Source organism: Tiliqua scincoides, chromosome 1 (genome assembly GCF_035046505.1).
Source record: "Tiliqua scincoides isolate rTilSci1 chromosome 1, rTilSci1.hap2, whole genome shotgun sequence".
Classification (NCBI taxonomy): Eukaryota; Metazoa; Chordata; class Lepidosauria; order Squamata; family Scincidae; genus Tiliqua; species Tiliqua scincoides.
In genome coordinates, this window is record NC_089821.1 from 10,596,244 (window position 1) to 10,603,307 (window position 7,064).

The following is a 7,064-nucleotide window of genomic DNA, read 5'->3' on the forward strand; positions in this document are numbered from 1 at the left end:
GCTAAGGGGGCTGGAGGTACATTGCCCTGGGTTCCATGCCTTGAGGTGGTGCCTCTAAGACGTCCCCTAAAGGAGTGGTATTCAGGACCTCAGAGGATACTGAGTGTCCCCTGGGCTTTAGAAGGAAGTGCCTTTCTGAGGCCTCTGATGCATGGGGGTGTTTAAAAATTGGGGGGGGGGTGTTCTGGGGGGTATGGAGGTGTTAAAAAATGTTGTGCCCTTGGGTGCCAGATGCCTTAGTTACACCACTGGGCCCCATCTGTCTGCCCCATAGTTTCTGCAATGGCAACCAAAAAGCACACTTTTAAGTCACACATAGCTAAGATGTGACTGCAAAGGATTGTACACATGCATTTTTTGGTTACCATAAGTCCTGTGACAGCTGATGGGCTTCTGGGAATGATCTTGTCTTGCCCGATTTTCCCTATCCTGCAGACTACGACAATTTGTCCCATCCAGATATTCCCTTCTCCTGCTTTTTAGCTAATTAACACCCTCCTTTTCCAAGAACAACAGCTGCGGTGTGCAAAGGAAATGAACAGAACTCCTTATCAATTTGTGCAATTAACAAATTTTATTGCTATAAACACAGACACTCCCTGCAAGTTCTCTTGTCCGGAAGCTTTCCCTCCCCAAAACTCCACTTAACTCAGTGGGTAAGGTCTGAAGCCTCCAGTCCAAGTCCAGTCTCCAAAGCACAGTCCAATCTTCCCAGTCCAGTCTTCTGCAGCAGAGTCCTCTCCTCAGAGTGTCTCCTCCAGCAGGGTCCTGGCAGTCCTATCTTCTGTGTCCTCTAGCAGGATCCTGGCAGTCCCCTTCTCCCATAGGTCTGGGTCAGGTAGCCCTTGGCCAGGTTCCCTCTGGATCAGGTAGCTCTGTCTGGTCAGGTTCTTTCTGGATCAGGTAGCATCTCCCTCTGGGTCAGGGTAGCTCTGTCTCCTTCTGAAGCTGCCTTTTATCCTTGGATGTCTCATAATCCAAAATGCAGCTCACCTGTGAGTTACCTTGTTAGCCCCTTGTTAAGTCCAAATTAGGCTCAGGTGAGCCATCTCTTCAGTCCATGTCCATCCAAAGTCCCATCAAGGTCAAATGAAGCTCAGGTGTCCATCAGTCTCCATTGGCCTTGATTGATTACAGCTGTGGAGCCAGCCCTGCCCTTCCCAGAGCTGTCAACCAGCTGTCAAAACATGGAATCACTGTCAACACCACATTGTCCACCTGATGATCTTCTGATCTTCCGTAACCCATGGGAAGGGGATGGAAGGGGAAGCATTCCTCTTCCCCACCACCACCAGCACCAGTCCACAGTGCCCAAGCAGTGATCCTGTCACCTGGGAGGATTGCAGGGCAAGAAATGGAAGAACTTTGCCTGCCTGCCAAGTGTCACTGCTGAGCCAGCCCCCAGAAAAGCTAGAGGGTAGAAAGGCTGAACTTCAGTTGGGAGAGGCAAACAGAGCAGGGAAGGGTAAACCAGGGAGGAGAAAAAAACAGACTGGGAAAGGATGAGTTGGGGGTAGGGAGAGAAGTCAACCAGATGGGGGCAGAGCATGTACAAAATAAGGAAGGGACACAGAATTTGGCTGTGGTCAGTGGACACTGCCACCAACCTGGACGTATAGCTGAATACCAGGCAGTAGTGTTGCTAGGGGGCAGGGGGCAGTTGTCCAGAATTCCACACTGCCGGGGGCACTACTCCAACTCAGAACATCTATCAGAGTCTTTAAAGAGGGACTTCCGTTTTTTTGTGAAAGGCTGCCATAGTTTAGTCCCATAGTTCCATTTTAAAGACTCCAGTAAGCATTTTGAGTTGCAGGGATAGGGTGTAATTTCTGACTTCACCCTGGTTGCCAGAGTGACTTGCTACACCATGGCTGCGGGGCAGGGTGAATGAACAGCTTCTAAAGAAGAAAGAAAAGAAACAGTAAGAAAACAGATGAAAACCAGTTCAAAATGGAGCAGGCAGAAGAAGGATGGACAGGGTGACTTCAGGCTAAGATGTCACAGGTATTGCACAATAGGTGCTTGTGACACCCCCCCCCTCTCTCTCTCTCCTGAATGCTGAGTGAAATATTGCCTTTCCTTTATTCTGTCCCATTTTCATTTCTATGCAAGAAGAAAAGGAGAGAGAGAGAGAGAGAGAGAGAGAGAGAGAGAGAGAGAGAGAGAGAGAGGTTATCACACCAGGGCAGGGAAGAATTATTTTTGCATGTTGCTCTGTTAGAAACATAAAAATTGTCCTACAGTCAAACCAAGTCAAAGAAAATGTTCTGGAATTAAAAAACCTCTTTAAGCCATTTCTGCCCAACGTTGCGTATACTCAACAGGGATCAAATGTGGCTGGGCAGAAATGGGTTCGGGGAAGAGTTAAGGCCCCAACAAATTCAAAACACATGAACATTTTAAGTGAAGGCACCACCTTAATTTCTGTTCTGTGCTAGCTATAAACCTGATCTCCAGTCTCACATGCTCCGGGCACCCTCATTTTCAGCTAGCGCCTCTGTCCCAATCCTCTGCAAAGAAGCTCAGGATGCCATATCACACTGGCTGCACACTGCTCCACTGCTTGCCCTGTAGGCTTTCAAATGGTTAGAAAGAAGGGTGTTTGTTAGTAGTGACAGGTTGTATGTGGAGGGCAGAGTGTAAGTCAGGCTGATGGATGGAGGGTGCAGTCGGACTATTAGTGAGCATAAGGCGCATGATTCCGCCACTAGGTGTCCTCTGAAACTTCTGTCCTGGTTGCTGCGGAGTCATTTCCTGTCACTTCAGGAGGGAGTTCCTATTTCAGCCCTGTAGCTAAGCAACTCTTAAACCATTTGAGGTCAATCTTGTTTCATAATCTACAGCATAATACAGGTCATATTTGAATAGACGGGTCGTATTTTCTCATAGCTCTTTATCTCCCTATATATTGAGTCGTGTTTGCTGTCTGGGCACAAAATTAGATGTGGAGCGAAGACAGATACTCAACAGTATGCCACATACTGAACACATACAGTATGCCACTGCCACATGTGGCCACAGTATGCCACAATGCGACTTGCACAGGACATGGCTGCAAACTTGCCCGGTCTCCTCCGGCGTCAGTGATGTTGGTCGAGTTCAAGGACACTGTTGCAGTGAGTTGAGATTATATCGGTTTGGATGTGGGGCACACGTATTCAGGCTGCTGAACCACCATGAATTTCATGTAGGGGCACCGGGAAACATTTAGAAATCATAAATAATATTTATAATAAATAAATATGGGTTGACACATTTTTTCCCCCCTAGCATAGCTTCGAGCACAATCGTATAAAGGGATCCAAAAGTGTCACAAAGTGCCGTAAAGCACTTTTGCGCCACTGGGAGAGGAGGAGGTCGGCACATGAGGGTGCATGAGCCCCACGCGACCAGCCTAAATGGTAAGCCCACGTCGGCCAGGCTAGGCCGGCACGAGGGTCTGAGGAAATGTGGGGAGGGCAGGAGGGAGGTGTTTCAGGGCAGGGGGAGGGTGGGCGGCGGGCAAGCCTGCGGGCAGGCGTCAGGTAAGCAGGGGCAGGGCCAGGATCTGGCACTTCTGCCAGATCCTAGCCCCCTTACCGGGCAGCCCAAGGCAGCTCTGGGCTACTCAAATCTGCTGCACCTCTTTAGGTGGTGCAGATTCAAGTAGCTCCATTGGGGCTGCTGTGGCATTACCCAGGTTAAGGGGAAGCGATTCCCCTTGCCCCGGGCAGTGCCGCAACTGGCCCAACCCTGACTTGGATGCGGGGCCGGCCCACTGGCCTGCTTGCTCCAGGGCAGGTTAGGATTGGACTGTTCTTTTCCTTTCACAGTTGAAGGACTCAGAAATGAAACAGACGGAGCTTCTTCCAACATGGCTTTTCAGTGCTAAGAAAAACTGCACTGGATTTTACCCTGCACATGCCCAATCTTGTCTGATCTCGGAAGCTAAGCAGCATCAGGCCTGGTTAGTACTTGGATGGGAGACTGCCTGGGAATACCGGGTGCTATAGGCTTATACCATAGTCTTTCGAGACTGAAGGTTGCCAACCATTCTTTGATTGCAACTGTTACCCTGCACATACCTGATCTCATCTGATCTTGGAAGCTAAGCACGGTCAGGCCTGGTTAGTACTTGGATGGGAGACCACTTGGGAATACCGGGTGCTGTAGGCTTATACCATAGTCTTTCGAGACTGAAGGTTGCCAACCATAAAGGCATAAGAAGTCATTTCGGGGGAGAGGGCTACTTCTCAAATAGACTGCCTGTTGGAAAATCTTTGCCTCTTACCCACTTCTGTTTTACAAACATGTTGTGAGAGCATCTGGCCTAGATGGGGACAGATTTCTGAAAGACAAGTTCATCATAGGTTACAAGCCATGATGGGGTCGTGCAACATCCTGGTTTTAGCAATAGGCTCAGGTGCCAAGATGCTAAAGAATACAGGTCTCTTGTATAATAATAATAATAGGCTCAGGTGCTAAAGAATACAGGTCTCTTGTCCTGTGTGTTTCCTAAAGCATTTAGTGGGCCGCTGTGAGATACAGGAAGCTGGACTAGATGGGCCTTTGGCCTGATCCAGCAGGGCTCTTGTTATGTTCTTAAAAGAATAACATTACTTCCCTAGAAGTGTGTGTTTCCAGTGAGTAAGATAGGATTTAGGGGAGAGCACCAGGATGAGGTCTCTTGTTATCTGGTGTGCTCCCTGGGGCATTTGGTGGGCCGCTGTGAGATACAGGAAGCTGGACTAGATGGGCCTATGGCCTGATCCAGTGGGGCTGTTCTTATGTTCTTAACTACAATTCCCAGGAAGCCTTGCAGGTCTCTTGTTATCTGGTGTGCTCCCTGGGGCATTTGGTGGGCCGCTGTGAGATACAGGAAGCTGGACTAGATGGGCCTATGGCCTGATCCAGTGGGGCTGTTCTTATGTTCTTAACTACAATTCCCAGGAAGCCTTGCAGGTCTCTTGTTATCTGGTGTGCTCCCTGGGGCATTTGGTGGGCTGCTGTGAGATACAGGAAGCTGGACTAGATGGGCCTATGGCCTGATCCAGTGGGGCTGTTCTTATGTTCTTATGTTCTTATGATTACCGCCTAAGGACGCAATCCTAACAGCGCCCTAGGTCGGCACAAGTCCCAGGTTGGCCATAAAGCATTCTGCGCCTTCTTGGGAGTTGGCTGGGCTGGCGCAGGGATGCATGTCAGCTCGCGGAGGCTGCATCCAGCCTCCACACCGACCTGGGGAAGAGAAGGTGGCATCAGCCGAGCTTGGCCGATGCAGGGGTCTGGGGAGGGCGAGGAGGAGGCGGGAGGGAGGCGGTCCAGGGCGGGTGGAGGGCAATCCCAGGGGCAGGAGGGTAGGGAGCAGGAGGCAGGGCTGGGACTTGGTTGTTATGCCGGATCCCAACCCCATTTCCCGAGCAGCGCGGAGTGACTTAAAACTGCTCTGTTCTCCTTGTACATGTGCCACTTCCTGACGTGGCACAAGTCCAACGAGACCCATTGGGGCCATTGTGGCTTACCCGGGAGTAAGGGGAAGAGTTTTCCCTTATCTCTGGCTAAGCCATTTCTGGCCCCAGTCTTGCACTGGATGCAACACAGGCCTCCTGGCCTGCCTGTTCCAGCGCAAGATAGAATTAGGCCATACATCTTACTAAACACAGTGGGCTTACTTCTGAGTAAAATAAATAATAATGCCATTTTCAAACACCTCTATACACATACATAGGACCTGCCATTTTTGAAACTGTTAAGCAAACCACATGGATATTTTCTATATTAATTGGTTGCTTTTGGTTAAAGAAGGGGGAAAAGGGATTGGACAAGTTTCTGGAGGAAACATCCATTACAGGTTACAAGCCATGATGTGTATGTGCAACCTCCTGATTTTAGAAATGGGCTATGTCAGAATGCCAGATGCAAGGGAGGGCACCAGGATGCAGGTCTCTTGTTATCTGGTGTGCTCCCTGGGGCATTTGGTGGGCCGCTGTGAGATACAGGAAGCTGGACTAGATGGGCCTATGGCCTGACCCAGTGGGGCTGTTCTTATGTTCTTAACTACAATTCCCAGGAAGCCTTGCAGGTCTCTTGTTATCTGGTGTGCTCCCTGGGGCATTTGGTGGGCCGCTGTGAGATACAGGAAGCTGGACTAGATGGGCCTTCGGCCTGATCCAGTGGGGCTGTTCTTATGTTCTTACCCTGCACATGCCTGATCTTGTCTGATCTTGGAAGCTAAGAACGGTCAGGCCTGGTTAGTACTTGGATGGGAGACCACGTGGGAATACCAGGTGCTGTAGGCTTATACCATATTCTTTCGAGACTGAAGGTTGCCAACCAAAATGTTCTTATTAACTCTTTATTAAAGTGCAAAACCGATCCAGAAACTGGGGAAGGGGGTGTCTTGGTGGCATTGCTGGCACCAACTAATCAACGTCATACCCAGTCGGCTTCTAATCCAGAATTTTTCAACATTTTTCATCTCATAGCACACTGACAAGGCACTAAAGTTATCAAAGCACACCATCAGTTTTTTGTGTTTTTTTTAACATCTGACAAGGCATGCCTCACATCCCCCAATGGCCTTACTAATAAATTATCCTCCCCCAGACTACCGTGGCACATCTACAGACCATTCACTGCACACCAATGTGCAGTGGTTGAAAATCAATGTTCTAATAATCCAAAGTTGTAAAACTCTGTGTGTGTGTGTGTGTGTGTGTGTGTGTGAGAGAGAGAGAGAGAGAGAGAGAGAGAGAGAGAGGACTTACCGTATTTTTTGCTCCATAAGACGCACTTTTTCCCCCCCAAAAAAGTGGGGGGGGGAAGTGTGTGCGTCTTATTGAGCGAATACTGGGGGCAAGGTCCGCACCGGGGGCAAGGTCCTCATTTGCACAGGTGCCACAGGGCGAGGGCAGGCTTACTTTAAAAGTAAGTTTTCCTCCTCTAAAAACTAGGTGCGTTTTATGGTCAGGTGCGTCTTATGGAGTGAAAAATATGGTACTTCTAAGTAGACCCACTTAGGATTGGGCTGATAGTCTCCTGGTTACTGGGAGTGTCGCTTTTGCAATGTGATACTCATTTTTACT

At 49.3% G+C, this 7,064-nt stretch overlaps 1 pseudogene; it reads left to right on the top strand.

The window, feature by feature from the left end:
• Nucleotides 1-4,038: 4,038 nt before the first annotated feature.
• LOC136637035 (5S ribosomal RNA) lies at nucleotides 4,039-4,155 on the top strand (annotated as a pseudogene).
• The last annotated feature ends 2,909 nt before the right edge of the window (nucleotides 4,156-7,064 follow it).